At 42.0% G+C, this 19,155-nt stretch overlaps 1 protein-coding gene across 28 annotated transcripts in view; it reads right to left on the bottom strand.

Moving 5' to 3' along the window:
- The window catches only part of SLX4IP (SLX4 interacting protein), a 423,033-nt gene that overhangs the window by 95,268 nt on the left and 308,610 nt on the right, over positions 1-19,155 (bottom strand). For all 28 annotated transcript variants that reach the window (XM_064415748.1, XM_064415754.1, XM_064415749.1 and 25 more), the window contains one exon: positions 17,338-17,473. The gene's annotated coding sequence lies outside the window, so the exon portion shown is untranslated. The remainder of the gene's footprint in view (positions 1-17,337; positions 17,474-19,155) is intronic.

The following is a 19,155-nucleotide window of genomic DNA, read 5'->3' as shown; positions in this document are numbered from 1 at the left end:
TGGCACATCTTTAGATTCTCAAGAGTCAAGAAATGGGCCTCTGTGTTTTTTAGTGATTCAGAGAGTGGCAGTCAGTCCTTACAAAGTGGGAGAACTCAGTGTTTGTAGAGCAAATATAATTTTCTTTATGACAGAAAATTTCCCATAGTGGAATCTGTTCTTTCTTGTGGTGTTTCAAAAAATAGTGATCCACATTCAGGCTTGTTGCTAGAGCAACAAACATGTGGGCAAATGCTGCTCTCCAGAGATAGGTTCACTAGCAGGCCAGGTGTTCCTTTGTATGCATCTGGGCTTTGTCACACTAACAACTGTGAATGAATCATGGCAATTTTCCTTCAGATTTCACTAAAGCTTATGACACCCATAGTTTCCTACACAGCTCATGCTAAATCAATCCCTATTCCCTGAAAAACACCATCCTTTTCCTTGGTAGTCACGTAGTGATCAGTTTCAACGTGTCAAAGGAAAAGATAAAGGACAAAGCCGGTGCCTGGCATCCAAGATTAACAACAGCCATTATAGGATTTTCTCCAATGAGATCACCCAGTCTCACAAAAATGGCAGCACAGCAGCCAGAACAACCATGGAGAAACAAGAGAGATGAAAAGACAGCACAGAGATGAGGCTAAAGTGAGCTCCCATGTGAATAAGTCTTTATATCCTGCTCTCATGCTTCATGACAAAATGTGCAAAACAAATGGTAAACACAGTTATACTTGGGCTCCATTCAGACACCGGGAAGGTACAAAAAGGTTCTCATCTGAGAAACCGTGTCCACGTGAGGAAAAGGGCTCCCTGGGAAAGGCATGCTGCCATGCTGCAGATTCCAGGTCAAGGAGGCAGCTCTGGAGCAAAATGCCCCCTTCTGCACCACCCTAGGTATGTCTTTGCTCAGATAAACAAAAGAGGTTCTAGAGGTGAGTTCAAACACTGGAACCATGAGGATCCATAGCACATAATTGTCATTTTATTCCATGGCCATATCCAGGCTCCTCCAAGGAGCTCTTTCCAGTGCCATGCCCAGGCCCAGGCTTTGGGGACTGCTCCCAAAGCAGCACATGCATGATGTTGTCTGACCACCCCAGCAGCTCTGCAGTGCCACCCCAACAGGATTTACAGCCTCAGGCACTGCCACAGCCCTGTGCACCCATCACCAGCTTCGTGCTGAGACAGCAACACGTGTGAGAGCTGGAATGCAGCACCACTGGGCTTCAGGGACTTGTACCAGGGAAAACACTCAGATACTCAATCTCTAGGATGCTCCAGGAACCTGCAGGGGCCAGATGAAAGCCAGTCCAAAATGCCACGAAACAGGAGCACAACTCTTCTCCAACAGGAGCTGAGCATGCTCAGCTCATGCACCAGTCTGTGCCACTTGGCTTTGGGCACAGGGACTGCTCCCTGCCTCTCTTGTATTTAGAGACCCAGACACAGCAAAGGAGACCTTGGCCCCCTGAAGTAAAGAGCTGTGATTTTAGTCTCCATAATCTGATTTTATTTCTCCTCAGTTGCCATGTTGGCAACTTGTTCTTCCGTTCATTTGTCTTCCCTTTAACTGAACTAGGGAAAACTGAATGGGACAAAAAGGCAACTTTCTGTCTAAAGGACATCAAATATTGCAAGCAGAACATTGTGATATCAGAACCACATTGGTCTTCAAAACACAGCCTGGCTAAACATACCCCACTGCTCCTGGATGGTGTAGCCCCATTGATTTATTCCTGATTTACCACTGCCTAGAGAAAGCCTGACCCTCATTTCCTTGTGAGGGGAATTCAGGACTGCTTTAGGTTTAGTCTGTAGGTTTAAAATGCTGAGATGTGTAATTATCAGTGAGAAAACCACAGCTTTCAGTATCCTTTCCTGAGCCAGTACCAGCATATAGAGTGCTCAGCAGATGGAGGGGCACAGAGCTACACATCTGGAATGCAGGTTCTCCACCAGATACTTGGTTGCATTCCAGCAGCTGGATTTCTCTGTAGGCACCTTGCACTGCTTACTGCCAAGAAAGAGGTTTGTCCTAATTGGCATCAACAATGACAACAATACCTTCTGCCCCCTAACAAGCTTAAGGCTGGAGCCAGTCACAGATGTCACTCTGCTCCCCTCCTCTTCATCTGCCTGGCACACTACTGCACCAGACTGGGTACCAGGGCCACCACCAGCTGCAAGGCCTTGCCTGCTTGTCAGCCCTTCAGCTGAGAAATGTATTCTTTATTCCTCAGCAGCTGGGAAAAAATCCAGCGGAGGAGAGCAATGGTGGCTTCTTGAAACTGGAGTTTTTTCAGGTTTGAAAGTCTGACCATTTGTTGGGTTGATGAAGGGTCACCCTCATCAGTGAGGAGGAGGACAGTTTACTAGAAGCCCTTTAAGACAAGATAGCTCTAAATATACCCTCACTAAATAAACACATTTTCAGGAGATAATTCCTGTAGTCCATGCACTCTGAGCAGTGCTAAGTAGCCCTACCAGTGAAGATGAATATGTACCTTCTAACCTCCTTCAGACTTGCACTGTAGCCCACTCCAGCCAGGGTTTAAATGCCTGTTCCCCTGAAAATATGCCACAGAAAGGCAAAGAAAGTACAAGGAAAAAGGGGATTGGGTTTTTTAACTGAAACTTCAGTTTATAGCTGATTGCTAATCCCTATGACAAAATATTCTTTTTTTCCAGCCCACTTAATTTTTCATTCTCAAAGGTATTAAGGACCATTGGGATTTAAAACACAGTTTTTTTTTATTTTAAAGCCTTAAACAAGCTACATAAACTCTGCTATGCATATCTGGAATGCTCCACCTGAAGGCCTCTCCCCAAAGAACAGAGACTTGCCTCGAGCAAGGAGTGGGGTACTTGATTTAAAAGGACTTGTGGCATCCTGCTACTGCTTTACTTCTGCAACACCTTTTAGAATCTAGCTGGGTACAAAGGCTAATCCAATACAAAGGCAGTAAAGTTTTAATATTAGCATTGACTAATCCTTTTAAATTGTTATTACAAAATATATATTAAGTAAAAATGTTTTTGATAATAAACCTATAGAAAGAAAATGTTAACAAATCTGTAGTGGTTCAAGAGCAGAGAGTCCCTTTGCACTCACTCTCAGCACATGGAAATTTGTGAAGTCCCTCTGTCAGGCATCTTCTGAAGATTTCTTGTTGATTCAACATGATTGAGAAGTCTTACTTTTGTTTTATTTAAAAAAAGTGGTAAATTACTGAGAAAGGTTTTATCCATATAAAATTGTGAAAGATTCAAGTATCAGTGATCCCAAACTGTCCTATTGATCAAATTAATGGAGATCTCAACATCAAAAATAAAATATGCTTAGAATAAATTGAAAACTTGTTAAAAATAAAACTAGAGATCAAACTGTTGTTTGTTTTTTGCTTGATTGTTTGGTTGGGTTCTTTCAGAGCCACAAAACTAAATTTAAGTTCTTGTGTCAATATTCAGTTTCTCCCATGTCCAAGCAATCTCAGTTTTTACCGCAGCTCTCATGCTGCAGCTGCCATACCGCAGGCACCCGTGAGAAGCCTGCACTTCCTCGGATCTCTCAGAGGGGAGAGGGGAAGCTGTGCTGATTTTTGTCACTTCAGCATGGTGCTTTGGGGAAATTCAGTCAGGCTGGCACGGCTGGGGCATGGCTGATCCCTCCTGCCAGCCAGGCCTCAGAAGGGACACTGGCATGGGAGCCAGCGTGGGGGGCAGAAAAGGGAGGAGAATCAGGGGATTTTCTCAGGGATCTGAACAAAAGGAGTGTTCATCTCCTGTGACTGACAGCTGGGATGCTGGAGGTCGAAGGCAGTTTGCTTCCCCACACAGCTTTAACGAGGGGATGCTTTGACAGTGCTGTCCCTTGACCCTTCTATTAGTGGAAAGCTCCTTAAGACTCTCACATTCTCCGAGGTCTCCCCTTCTCTTGACAGGGACTGAGACCACATACCACACCACAAACATGTGCTATTTCAGGCACTGAGATAGAGTTTTACAATTCTAGGCTGTGATCAATTACTGACTACTGGGATTTATAACAAATGCTTTTTCCACAAAATGGAAATCTGATGGTGACTTCAACCAGCAGCTCCAGTAAAGCTGAGCAACTGCTGTTTGAAGAAGAGGCCCCAAATGGATCCATATTTCATGATTTAGGCAACTCAGAATTGGCAACTTTTGTGCCAGATTTAATCCAACAAACTCTGTTAAAGACTGAATCAATTACAACAGACTGGTGTACAAAAAAAAAAAAAACACGTCGGTAAAAGTAGGATGTGAAATTTGTCACTCTGCAGATTCCCTTCTATAGCTGCACATATGTAAATATTTATTCTACCTCTTTTTCAGATTATTGTTGTCATTGGGGAAATAACCTAAACTAAGCCAGTGATATCCTAGAAGAGTACTCCTGGATCAGTTACTAACTAGTGCCTTTCAGTTAGAGAGCTGGCTGTGTCCATGGTCCAGAGAACACAGGATGCATGCACGCGCAGGAGGTCACTCCACCAGCCTACCCGTGTCATGAGGGTCCTAAATTTGGCACAACAGCGAGGGCCTGAAGGTGGTGGGATGGACCCAGACCTAGGATACCCATAAAGGGCACTAGAATGACATAGAACCTGCAGTCTCTTTACACAATACTCACAGGGATTTAATGTAAAAGTAATGTACTCAATGTAGTTTAATGCAAAGTTAAAATCTAATACTTACTATACAAAGCCAAACTCAGAAACTGGGATTGCAATCCACCTAGCAAAACCACAGGAAGAGGGAGGAGGTGTTATTCCTAATTTAGAACAAGTCCTGGGTTACTCCTTCTGTAGGAAAAAGCAAAATGCCCACAGCTTTTCCAGCCAGAAGAGGTAGGTCTGCACTCCAGAGTGGCTCAGCACCATTTTTATTTCAGAACAATGTTTCAGCCACAGTGTGGGTGAAACAGTCTGTGTTTCCCTTGTGTGGGTAAACCTGGGTCCAAATGAGAGGCCCATGATCATATGGGAAGTCTGTCCTGGAGCTGGAATTGAACTCAAATCTCTCAACTGCCTGCCCTGTGTTTTCCCTTCCCAGCCTAACTTCTCATCAGCCCTAGGATACCCTAACAATTAAAGGTAAAAACTTTGCGTGGCCTTGAGGATTGCAGTCACTCTCAGGAATATATATATACACACACATACATACACATACATTTCCTTCTCACCCCCTCCATCTTTTCAAAGCTTTGCAAAGAATTTTTAAGAGAATACTCTGTAAAAGTTGAAGCAAATTGCCTTGTTTCTCTGATGTACATCTGTAACCCATCTCGCTGATTCTGAACACAAACAATTTTGTGCACAAAGACATAGAAATTTCCTTTTTCCGTGACTGCCCTGGTTTTATATACCTCCACTGCTCTGTCTCAGTAGTTCTAGGCCCAAAGCAGTCACATTGCAAGTAGAGCAATACAGACGTCTTGATGAGCCATGCAGATGTATTCCAAGTGTTTGGGATAGGACTCAAAGTGATGCACAGCTGGTTTTCTTGGCTAACTTTCACCCTTTTGGAGTTTTCTCTGCTTGCAATGCTCTTCAGAATGTGTAAGTAATGGACCACGTAAATACAAAGCGTTTCTGTAAGAACAGATCTGGATGTCCTCAATTACAATGCTTTCATCCATGCATTTCCTTGAAACCAATATATTGCTTTTCACAGGTATTTCCAAATCTGGACCATAACTGGGAACGAGGAGTAGAGCCAGTAAAAATTTTTCAGCTGGACAAAGTTCCCATAAAGAGGCAAGGCTTCCTTGAAAATGAAATTTTTCATAGGACTCTAGAGTTACATTTATCAGAGTTGAAGGCCCAGAATTTTCTATTAACTTCACAAACACTCACTCCAGTGTGATTCTATCCAGCTTTTTTTTTTTAAGTATTGCAAACACAGTATGGACATTCACAGGAAGAATTAAATCTGTAAGGAAAGACTATACTTTCAATCATATTAAGAATGCAAGAATTTTATTTTATTCCCTACCTTATTACTTTAAATTTTTCTTACCCAGCATGTTTAAAGACAGTGTTGAGAATGTTTGAATGAGGTTCATTATTATCAAAGTCTTTTCACTAATGGGAGTTCTGAAGGGGCTGATACCTTTGCATCTGAAGGAATAATTTTCCAGTCCATCTGATCCCACAGCACACCCCAGTGCTGTGGAAAGGCCTACCTGCAGCACAGGATGGGATGTGGAACATCTGCCTCACCTCTCTGACCTCAGAGCTCCCAAAGAAGTCAGAGCTGGAATATTTGCTAGCAGCTTACTGAGCTTTTCTGTCCAGCACAGTATGCCATTATTCTGTAATTACATGCTCTCTCCTGCTCAGAGAAAGTGAATTTTTCAGTCTTCTTTTCCCCCATATCAACTGGAGTCAAGGACATCCAGGTGCTCCAACACTGTTCCCTAGGATTGCCTCAGCTCCTCTTTCCCAGTTTCCTAGGGCTGAGCAGTTGGTTTGCAGGTGGATAGCTTGTGCAGCTTTCATCCTGTGCAGTTTGTAACAGCCCCAGTCAGGTTTTTCTTGCCTTTTTTTCCCCTCTCTGAGTTTTCATGGATGGAATTTGCCAAGGTTGATTCATTGAATGGAGTCCTGGTGTGTCCACCCGTCGGCCAAAGCAGCCAAGCCTTCCCTGGGTGCATTCCCATCCCTCATCAGGCTCCACACAAATGTGCACCATTTTACTGCTTGGCTTATTAGTTCTAAAATCTCCAGATTCTTTACCTCATTCTGGCAGTGAAAAGCTGGGAGGAGGGCTTTTAACTGAACATATATTACAGAAACACTAGATTTAAGTCTCCTTTATAAAGGAATGTAGAACTGACCCCAAATTTTTCAGAGCTGTAATGAATAAAAGGTTCATTGCATGACTCAATGTGCTCTTGGTCTTTGCGGGGGGGGGGGGGGGGGGGGGGGGTGTGCTTTATCTTTATTACACAACTTATAATATTTTTAAGTTTAGAACATATAGTCTACACCAGGATCTAATCTGCCTTGCTTTCTTTCCTTACCCATTTTATACTGAGATAAATAGTATGTGTGCAGAATTCTCTTATTTTTTAATTAATATTTTCCTTGCTACTAGAACAGCTGGGCAAACTGATCATTCTCATTCTTCTAAAAACCGTTCTTTTAATAATATTTCTGTTTAATAGTATGATCTCAGACTAGAGTTTATTGCTGCTCTTTTTTTTCTTTCCTTTACAAGATTCCTTTTAAACCTGCCATTTTAAGTAGATTAAATAGTTGTTCTTCATATCAATTCAATATTTGCTAATCCTGAGCGAGTAAGAAGCATACACTTGGTTCAGACTGGTCAGTGCACAGAAGTATTAACAAATACACCTTCTCACATTCAGCATCCTGTACTGGTTTCCAATTTACCCCAAAAGGTTCAACACCAGGTAACAGAAAGCTTCTAAGGCCAAAAAGGCCAGCCATAATTATTAACAGGTACTCAGGAGACTGCTAGGCATTAGGAGTTAATGTCTTTCATGTGTCTGGAATTCTGGAGGGGATTCCCTGCGTAAAGATGAAGCTGGGCCCTTATTAAAGAAGCCTCACAAATTGATGAGGTGTCTTAGGTTTCACAGTTGCATTCAAACCACGTGCTCCCTAAGCTGCATGGTACTGACCTCTTGCCTCCTCCATACTGTCTGCCACCCTTCAATTTGTAGCAGGGTCCCACACGGTGTGTATTCCCCACCCAACCTCCCGCTGTCCGCTCGGCTGGAATCCACACGGCCTCCTGGATCTGGGCTCCTTTCCACGTGCCAGGTTTTAAGACACAAAACGAACAAGGTGAAAGCTCGATGCCTGTTCTGAGCTGGGCACATCATTGCTGTCACAGGCTCTGCAGATTTACTGTTTTGACATCTCTGTAGATTTTGATGCAGCCACTGAAGGATCAGACCTGCTTGCAAGCTGCGCCCACAGGAAGAACCAACCTAGGAGTGGTCAAATGTCTGATGCAAGCTTCTGCACAAGGCCACTCACCATTTCCTTCATACGACTGGAAACTGGGAAGCAGCTGTTTTGGGTGCATCAGAGGCCCTCATCAGATTAAAGATTTCATTGCACACGGTACCACACAGAACCAGACAAAAACATGGTCCTTATTCAGTCCAAATTGCTTTTGGGGGTGAGGATAATTTCAATTTGAAAAAGATCAATATTTCACAAGGTATTGGGGAGTATGGTCATGGATCTGCAATCTTTTTCACGTGATTTTTTTTGGCAAAACTGAGTTTGGAAGTAGAATCCAGCTGATCAGTCTGTGCTGAGTAAACTGCTACCCTTCCTAGTCAGTAGGAAAAGTTATGCAGCTGTTTCAAGGGCAGCTGCATAAATTCAGCTAAATCACAGAAAAAGCTTTTTATTCATTATAATATGGCCTGGGGCAAAATAAAGCTGAAGTTATTAAACTGCAACTAAAAGCTGGCCACAGTAAAATATATTGAAGTCAAGATTAAAAGCACATACAGAGTGTGAACTCCTAGTCTGGAGGGTGGAGGTTAAGAGAGGAAAAAGCCTAATTCCTTGGTGAAAAACTGAATTTCCTGAAATCTCTTTTCCTGTACCCAAAGTGGATTCTGGGAATTGAAAACTGCTATTGAATGTCTGCATCATTCAAAAGGAAAAAAAAAAAAAATCAATCCAGTAGTTTTCACTTATAAAAACAATAACAAGAGCATGTTCTTTCCATGGTGACCCGGATAACTTTTTTAAGAGTTTCAGACAGTGTCCTATGTCAAACAGTAGTTTTTTCATGGCAGGGTTGAACTGTTTTGAAAATGCAACAGTTGGCCAGGATAAACCTTTATCTTCATTTACCCATTGTTACTCGTATTTTTGTAGCCCTCTGGTAGCAAGAGGTCACATTTCCATGAAGATAAATTCCTTATTAGACCCAACTGTGGTCTGAGGTCATTGCGTATCTGTGCCAGGACAGACTTAGAAGTGATGGTGAATAGGAAGTTTTTGTGTTGTATTGTCCTGGCTTACGGCAGCTGGAGCCAGACAGTGTTAGCACCAATATCAGCATGGGCTCAAGCAGGCATATCTTTCTATTTGCTCATCATGCAACAATGAGTAAATAAACACTGTCCCTCCATGCAGACTGAGCTGTCAGCCCAATTAGGCAGGAGAATGTCCCAGCGCCCCGTGTTTCCTACACCTTCACCTCCAGTTCGCGCTGCCCGCACGCCCGGGCTGATTTCAGAGCGCCGCGGTTAAACTCGGCCTCGCTGCTGGCAGGGGTCAGCTCTGCTGTGTCAACGCTAATCCTTCCTGTCTGCTATCAGCTGGTTTGACGTTTGATGTGTGTCAAGTTCCTGTGGCCACTGGAAGCCAAATATCACAGCTCTGAGATAACACTTTGCCCTGCTTTCCTCCAATGGCTGAATAACTTTGTCTTTTCTCTCCTCAAACTCCAAGTCAGAGGGGTCACAAGTTACTAAGACAACCTTGCATTTGCCTGAGAAATTACACCAGAACACCATTTCCTATCGTTTAGATGCAGTCACAAAAGCACTGAACAGAATGCCCTCGAGTACAAGAATTGTAAGCCTGACATTTTGAGCTCTCATTGACACGAGCTCTTTCCTTTCCCAGTGGGGTAAATGGGGCAGGTCTAACATTGCACTGATTTTTACAAACTGCTTTGAATTTGACACAAAAAAGGCTGGCTGCTCAGAGTACAGAATGTCTCCATGCTCATGTCAGATTTGCTCTAAACGAATCCAAAGGCTTCTCTCACCCCTCCAACTCCACCAAACAGTTTGTTATTACTCTGTGATAAGGATCAGTATCTACTGAGAGATAAGGCAGGACCACCACCAAATTGGGCCTTCAAAGCACACTGAGCTGCATTATACCACGGTGTGAAAGGACATGGCTGTCATGAAGGTGCCAGCTCTTGTCAGAAGGGTGTTCCTCCTATTTTTGCACCAGAGGAGCCTTTCCCATGAGCCCCAGTAGCCATGGGCTGTTAACTGTGGGCTGAAGAGCACATGGAGCATACGGACCCCAGCTCTGGCCATCAGCTGTGTCACCCAAACAGCTCAGACAGGAGCTGGCACACCTGGAGGGCTCTGAACTGCAGCATCTCCACATACAGAGGGTTCCAATCAAGGCAACTTTTTATGGTCAGGAACACTGAGCACAGACAGAAGTAAATATGGGCAAAACTTGCTTAGCAAACAGCACCCAAACACATTTTCTGACTCAGCAGCATGTGGACTGTACAGATTTGAGTCTGTGCGAGAAAGAGGAGCAATAACACCTCTGAAAACTAATTTCTTCACAAAAAAAAAAAAGGAGGTAGAATATATACGCATTCAGATCTTATTAGTACCAGACTAACCAGTTGCCTAAACCAGGAGCACTCTTGCACTGTACAATAACCCTCTCCAAAATCAGAATCCACCCCTCAAGGAAATTACTTAACAAAATTCCATATTGGTATTAAAAAGTAAAAATTCTGTCACTTTTGTTATCAAGCTAATTGAATTTGAAAGTGTTTTTAGTCTCAGCCCCAGATATGAGCAAAAATAACACTACAAAATATTTGTGCACGCATATGTGACATAGTCATTATGGATGTAATTACATACTATATACGCAATTCAAATTTAAATATATTTCAGCAGGGATTCAGCATTTTCTTTGACATGCAGTCCATTAGTGCCAAGAGTAAATACTATTAAGGCTCTTTGTTGACTGGTCTGTCTTTGCAACAAACATCAATTACCATCTATTCTAAATGTTTTAGCTCTTTCTAATTTAAGGGAAAAATGATGAAATAAGAGTTCCTCCTTTATACCAGAGTTAGTAAATCCCTCCAGCCTTTCACACACACCAAACCACCTAAGACGTCATTGGCTGAGGCACACTAGGAAAGAAATGTGCCCTCTCCATCTTTAATGGCAAAACCTGACCTTGATCTCATTTGAGTCTCTGGGAAGGATTAAGCTTAGGATAGAGAAATCCAAAAGGCAAACATTTCTTTTAAATTCACAACTGGTAGCAAAACAGAAATAGGCACTCAGAAAAAAAAAAAAAGGACAAAAAAGGATAGAGTTAATTAAAAAAAAAAGAAGAAAATGCTGAACACTGGATAAAAAGTAGATATTTCAACCTACAACAGAAGTTCAAAACCATGCATCAACAACCCTTATCAATCTTATCAGTGAGAAATAATTTCATTGCTGTCTCACCAGCAGCAGAAGGTAAGATTACACTAATTCCCAAATATATTTCCCCTTACCTTTCCCCTCACTCTATTCTTACACTTATCATGCTTAGCCTTCTACAGCCACAGGGAGAGGGCTCAGATGAGCACTTAACTTTACTCATCACATCTTTTTTACAGGTGAGCCACATAAAAAGCAATATATTGGATTTTAAACCTGCTAAACTGATAGTTTATAGATTTTACTGTATAATATCCAGACCATAAACATATCTCCATCCCTGTCTAGAATACTGCAAGGTTTTATTTGAGAGCAGATGAGAAGCTTGATTGTACAGGAGTGGCTGTAAAGGGAAAGAACCAGAGGGAGCTTCAAGCCTGTCACAGATCCTTTGTGTGTCAGAGGAAATAATCTGTGTTGCATAAAGAACAGCAACACGCTTCTCTCACCTTGAGAGCAAGAAAAGAAAGGAGGAGCTTAAGCAGGAGTTCTCCTGTTTTCAATATTACCTACATGAAGCATGACAACTCCTTCCAAAGTACACAAGGGCTGGCATATTTCATACAAGCCACTGCTCTGCTAACACCAAACAAACTTTTGGGAGCCCTATGAACCCAACAATTTCAAGGCATAAGCTTTCATTGAAGATGTTTTGTCCATGTGATCTTTAGCTGATGTCCTTATTACAGCTGCGAGCACCGAACAGGGAGCACAACGTGACCAGAGTGGCCTTGTCCCTAGTGCTGAGGGCTTTACAAACAATTCTCCTTGGCTCTTTTACAAGCAGTTCAGGATTTCTTGGGGTTTTCCGGCTGCTTTCAGATCCCTGCTTGGCCTAAGTCACAACACAGCCTACCCAGCCTCTTTTCCCAGACAGGAACTGGAACACATGGCTTGTGGTTGCGGTAAATTAATAAGGGGGTGCAAAAAGAAATAAACAGAGGGGACTTTTCCCATGTGTTTTACAACAGTGCAAATCTGTCCCCCATCCAGTTCATCTGCAGCATACCATTCTCCTGCCAGCCATTCCTGTGCTCACTTGCTATATGATACAACTCCAGGCTCCCCCCACCACAAGTTTTATTTTTAATGGGTTCTCTGAATTTTGAAAGGCCAGATACTGATGATGTAAACTGGTGTCAATCCACTCTGGATTTTGAAACCAGATCCAGATTTGCTTCTAAAAGATGTATTTGAATGTATGAGGAATTCCCTGCTTGTAATATATATAGCCTTAAGCCGTAATTATTGTCTCTACTTGCATAAGAACATTTACACAGCTATGCAATAAGAATGCTCAGAAAGAAGTGTCTTTGCAGACTGAATTTCACTTTACATAAATATATTGCAAATTAGGCCCAGAGATAATAGAGCATTATAAATTCTTCAAATGCAGCATTCTTCAGAGGTGAGAGATTCCCAGTAAAATGCAGGATTTCCTGAAATGTTTTATAAGAAAAAAAGTCTGTGTTGTATTTTTAAACTACATCCTACTCACCACCATTCATGTGCCAGTGCAAGAACCATTAGAAGGTTTTTATGTGGTGTGGCTGTGAGTTTCTTCATAATTATGAACAGAATATCTCTGGAAACCCCTTTCCCTTCATTTCCACAGGTCTGAGGAGTGTGACAGAACTGACAAATTTCAGAAACATGCTGGGCAGAAGCACAGCCTCTCATCCACTCTTCACTCTTTGGCAAAGCTTGGGACAGCCTGTGGTTTGCATAGTCCGAGAAACCATTTAAGCATCATCCACAATTACAGTGATCAGGAGTTGCATTTCAGCAGAGGAGACCCAAAAGTAAAACTAATTTTCCCACAGTCCACAAACCCCAAAATTCAATCCTAGTGTAGTCTCACCCTCTGCTTTTATCCAGCTGATCAACATTTGTAACCAGCTGATCTCTTGTCTGTCAAAGATGGGGACTCGACTCTTGTCAGTGTGATGTTAAGTAGGTGAAACAAAACCACGAGCTGCCTAAAGCTCCCCAGAACACGTTGGGGAAGTCATTTAAGTTGTAAATAAAGGGCCTGGCTGTGGCCCTTTACAACCACTCTGGCACAGCTAGTCCCTGGGATGCCCAAGTCTGCATGTTCTCAGAAATCTCCAGGCAAAGGATGAGATCAGGCTCTGGGCCTCAGTCCAAAAGCTCACGGAAACCCACGGAAACAGCTCCCCTCGTTCCTGCAGTTAGCATGGGAAACCAGATTTCTCTGAATGCACCTGAAGTATATCCACAGTCAAGTACTCAATCTCCTCACGCAGAGCTGAAACCCTCAGGTGTCTGCTCACTCACATTCAGCGCATTTACCGTAACACCACAAGATCCACTCCTCATCCAAGACATGACTTAAAGCAGATGATAATTGTTGGCAGTAAAAACAAGTATTATGGTCGTGCCCAAAATTCATGTCTGTTATGCCAAGCATTACATATAATTAATTTGTGATGTGTAATTTGTCCCAAAGACTTTATCATGTCTCCTCCTCAGCTGCCCTTCAGTGCTGCACCACAGCTGAAAACAGGATCTGTTGACAGGTTTATAATGCACAAAGCCTGCCCCAAATCTAGACCAGCCATATACGACAGAGAATGCACTCAGACTTCACCAGTTATCAGAAAATGATGCTGAATAGGCCACAAAATGTAGTTTGACGGGAAAATAATGAAAAAAACTTGGGTTTGATAAGTTGTAACTTAAGCATTGTCACATGACTTCAAATGGGCTGCACCAGCTTCTCACATTCCACACCAAGGTACACTTACCGCAGCCACCACGCTGCAAAAAGGTACAAAAATAGCTAAAGCCAACAAAAACTAAATTCTGATTACATAAATGTGAAGACTTCTAAAAATTAGACCATGATATTTAATTTATTCCTCAGAACCAGTGGCTGGACAGTTGTGTATGCCTGCAGTTGTGACCATCTTAGCAGGGCTCCAGAAGGGTCAAATCTCTCATGGCTGGAAGTACCTGAATTTGCCACAATCCAGAGTGTTAACATGAGATTTGGAATGCTGACACGAGATTTGGAATGTTAACATGAGATTTTGGAATGTTGGACCTCATGTCTTGAATTTTAAGCCAGACAACAACTGAAACAGAACAAAAAATGTCTGAGCACATCTGAAGCCTAAAGTCTATAAGTAGAACAAAAAATTGGCCCTCCCTACCTGTAAAATGCTGCCTTATTTTCGTGAAATACATGATTAGCCTATACAACTGTATGTGTAAAAACAGAATTTAAAAAATGATATGACAGGCAAAAAACGGGGAAGTCTCCTTTAGGAAAAGATTTTTTTTCTCTCAGCATTAGATACTATTCTGCATTTGGCACATGCATTTATAACACCCTTTTTTAACTTCATCCTTTTCATTGTAGCAGGAAATACAAGCCAGATCAAGAAGACATCTATGCAGTGAGTTGAAAAGTGATCTAAGAAAATTATCCTAAATTTAATTTCAAATTGAAATATTTTAAAAACTTATTGAATGGCCGTTCCTGGCTTTTTTCTTTTGCCCTCCCAAATTTCAACCACAGGCTGCAAAAAAACTAGAAAATGTGCCAGGGAATTACGAATCTTTCATACAGGCACAAATTAAGGTACTTACAGGTACGTGGACACCATCAGATGCCTCATGAATGAGATGGTTAAATTGCTACTGGCTCCAAATTCAGTGATTTATGGTAATGGGAAGCTATACAATATGCCCTAGAAATGCAGTTTGAAATGATTGATAAAGCTTTAGTCTGACTGAACACATACAGTAGGTAGATTAAGTGCCTGGCTTATCTGTCTGGTCCTGGGTGTTCATCAGTCAACCTCACTAACAAGCTAAAAGTCAGGATTGTGGTCAGCAAGTTCATATTCATCTGAAAATATGGGGTCTGCAGAGAGCTCTTTCACACAAAGGCAGCACACTGACCCTGTTTAATGCCTGCTTACCCCTGCTAATGCTCCGGGAAAGGAAAGAACTGCAGGCTTGAGAAGCAGCTTCACCCCTCGCATTCACTTTCCCCCTTCATTACTTTTTAACATCACTTTAAGTAACAACTGCTGAAACCCATTAACAAACTCATTTTATGGTGCCAGAAATCTCAATAGCTCATAAAATTGTATTATGAACCACGTTAAATTTTGCTTGAGTCAAACGTGATTTAATAGCTTTTAATCCAAACACTGGATTTCTGTGTGAGGAGTTGCCTTCCAGCCTGGTACACAAAACAGCTTCAAAGTAAAGGCCCAGCTCATAAAGGTGAGGTGGGGTCAGAAATGTGTGGTGTAGAGGATGTAGGTCCAAGCTCCCAGGGATGTAAATCAGTATAATGCCACAGCCCTCATGAAATCTCAGCTGCCAGAGCCAAGATGTTGAGGGGAATATCTCGAGAATCAGTTGCTCCACCAATAAACTCTAATTTCACTGATTTAAAGGACATCACAATCAATATTTTCAAGGGCCAAACAAGGTATTTAAGCTGGATTTCAAACTAAAATGTAAAGAGTGTCCTATGGAACTCAGTAAAAATTTAGCACAAGATGAGCCTACTCTGAAAGATCAGCTTCCTCCCCTCCCACCATTCACCACTTCATGGGGGATTAAAAAAAAAAAAAAAAGGATCAATGAACTTCAAACCCCTTTGCTGTTAATCTGTGCTGAGCTTCAAACAAGCCTGTGGAAGGACAAGACCTGAAAAGGTATTTGCAATAAAAGAGGCAATGGACACAAAAGTATATGCTGCTAATTAAAAACGTAAAATTATATCACAATGACTTTAAATGAGAATGATCTCAGTCTAATCACATAATACTTTCTTTTGTGCTCTAGGTCACGCCGTCACTCAGATGCAGCATTCAGGAAGCACATTTCATTAGACTAAATAATGCTTCAATCATGTGTAAAATTTCCAACTTGAATAGGCAGCCATCATATCATTCATCAGTCTAGATGTATTTAATGGGTGTAATTTCTTCCTCATATTTCTGTGTTGATTGTTTCATTTCCATTATAGAAACCTTTCAAGGTTGCTCTTTTTGCTGTTCTTTGGGTCTGGATAAATAACGCTTTTTAAGTTGCACCCCAAAAATACAACCTGTATTTTGTTTGTCAGAAAAATTGGGCGATGGAGATAATTTTAAACCAAGACAGAGAGAAACAACGGACCCAAATCATAACACACACCTTCCCTGCCAGGACTGAGATGGCATTACCTGTACTGCATGTCTCACAATAAATAATTATGCTTAATCAAAAACAAATTGAGCAGTCTTGTTCAGACACAGCAGCCCCCTGTGGATGCTGACACAGTTTCTACAGATGAATTTGAGGGGATTATATTTAACACATGACCTTAAAGCAAGACACAAGAGCCCATCTCCATCCCTTGCCTCCTCCTTCCCCCTTTTTCACCCTGAGATGCACACATAGAACAAAATGGTAAAATAAAACCTTTCAAATTTTAAATGGAAAGGGTGAATTAACAACTGAGGGGAGATTTGCAAACCCATCAGGAAGAAACCATAACAGAGAAGTGTATCTTTCCAGCACCAAATGTTAGTCTTCTATCTTAATCTGGAAAAGATTTTCTCCTAGACACTTCATTTGGATACACAGATGCCTTGCTTATGAGAGGAAAAATTGCAACAGTTCTGGGCTCCATACATAGCCAAGGTTCCTGCACCAATAATATCACCTTGGAGGTTTCAATCTGAAAACCACCATCACCACACTTTCAATTGTTTTTGGGTTTTTTCACTGTTTATTCCTTTTTATGCCTCCACAGAAGACAGAAAGGCAAAACATCATATTTGCATTGGACTAGATAGCCAGGCTAAGCCTCCCCTGCTCTGCCCAACCTAAACCTTGCCCAGTTCTTCTCCTTTGATCTCCCCTCCTCTTTATGCACATTTCAAGCACCTGCTGTTTCCCCTGTGACCCAGCCCCAAACCTGTAATGGGATCTGCTATGCTGCGTGGGGCTCAGCACAAACAACAATTTCCATTTCAGAACCCCCAGTCTGACTGGGACCCAAAACCTTAAAGGCTCATTCTTATAAGCAGCACAACCAAGCTCTAGGATGAAACCACAAAACAGAAAAATGGAAAAAGCTTTGCCCTTACCTTCTCTGAAATGTGAAAATCTTTGAGAATCCCAGATTAAGCAGAGAGGATGGGACATAGATTTATCCATCAGCCTATTGCAGCTCCAACCACAGCAGCTTCCCAGGTAGAAATTTGAAGCCCATGGAGTGGAGTCCTGAAAAAAAAAAAATCAAGCAGTAAAAATACAGATTTAGTAATATTTCTTTTTGATCTCAACTTTTGATGAAGACAAGTTATTTTGGACATCATGATTCTTTTTCAGGGTAGGAACACCGTGGAAGGAGAGTAACTGGCAGAGGCATGGAGGACAGCCTTGAGAGGCCTCTGCTCTCTCCTCATGGTTGAGACAGAAAGCTGACAGGTTTGGTTTTGAAAAGGAAAACCAGGAAGCCAAGGCTGCTCCTTGCTTGCAAAATCCAGAAGAATGCTCACTACAGATGCTCATGGCCTGAATGAGAATAAAAAGTCCTATGGAAAACTGTAAGGACCAGCATTCCAGCCAGGGCAGTTGGGCACAGTTCGGATAATTTGTGATAACACATCTGCTCATCATTTTGATACATGACCTAATTTTCATTCAAGCCAGTGGTAACATTCTGCTGGCGGATGCTGGATTGGAGAACTTTGTCCAACACCCAGAAGGAAACAGAAAAGCCAGAATCCTTCTCCAAGGACCATGGGGAAACTGGAACCGCTTTTCAGCTCTGCCAGAGTTTTCCCATGTAACCTCCTGCCAATTTTTAATTTTGTCTGACCAAGAGGCTGAAACATATTTTTAAAACCTAATTAACTTTATTAACCAGTGCCTCTGTGGCATAGTTCCCATTAAAAAAAGAAAATAAAAAGCTCAGGAGTGGCTGGGAATGTTTTTAGTACAAGAATTTTTTAATGGTCTTTTCCCCTTTTTTGTGGTAAAAGTGAGACTTTCCTCATCCATAATATGCGGCATAAGATTGATCTTCAGTTAATCCACTTCATACTGTATTTCTCTGATGAGAGTTCTTAATGTGAAAAGAAACCTCTCTGTCTCATAGGTGACATCATAAAACACTGTTGTGGATAAAGAGGAAGAGGTGGAAACCTGCCCCGCACAGGGAAGCCTGCATCCCTAAAGCCATGACAGGGTCACTCTTCAGCTTTGTGTGTGTGACACAGCCCAGCTCAGCTGCAGCTGACAGGTACACAGGAATACATAGTATTACAGCATCTTTCATCTTGGAATGGTTAGAGTCTACATCATCACAGCTTTGAAGCATGGACTCTTTCCCTGTGTTTCCATTGTCTTTAGTGTCCACAAAGTCATCTGAAAATTCTCAGCCACTCTGTAACCAAGCCATGGCAGAATGTTTAGGAGTCAGGACTGAGACATGCTCTTGGCATTCTATGGACATTCCAGAAGGGAATGCACAGGGCTTGAGAATTCGCCTCTCAAGACTTGCGCAAAAAGAGCTGCCTTCCTCCTTAACTCAACATGTGTTCATATTTTTATTCCTATCAGCATTTTTTTATTTTAGCGTTTACAGGCTCCACTTGTATCTGAGGTCCTGCTGCCTTTGGACAACTACACAGAATTCAGAACTGAATTTAGAGCTACATTTCCAGCTTGGGCCTATCAGAGAGATCCTGAAGTCTTTTCAGGTCAATGCCTGCAGAGCACACAACCATTTCCCAAAGGCCAGCAAGAATGTTGTCATTTGCTTCAGCAGGCACAAGATCAAAATCCAGCCAAGACATGGATGTATTTCCCAAAAATGTTCTACCCGATAAAAATATTTGCACTCTCTAAGGGGAGTCAGGAATGAGAAAGTTACAGAAGAGTTCATAAACACAGTCCCA

This window comes from Passer domesticus, chromosome 3 (assembly GCF_036417665.1).
Source record: "Passer domesticus isolate bPasDom1 chromosome 3, bPasDom1.hap1, whole genome shotgun sequence".
Classification (NCBI taxonomy): domain Eukaryota; kingdom Metazoa; phylum Chordata; class Aves; order Passeriformes; family Passeridae; genus Passer; species Passer domesticus.
This window is presented reverse-complemented; position numbering and strand designations above follow the sequence as displayed.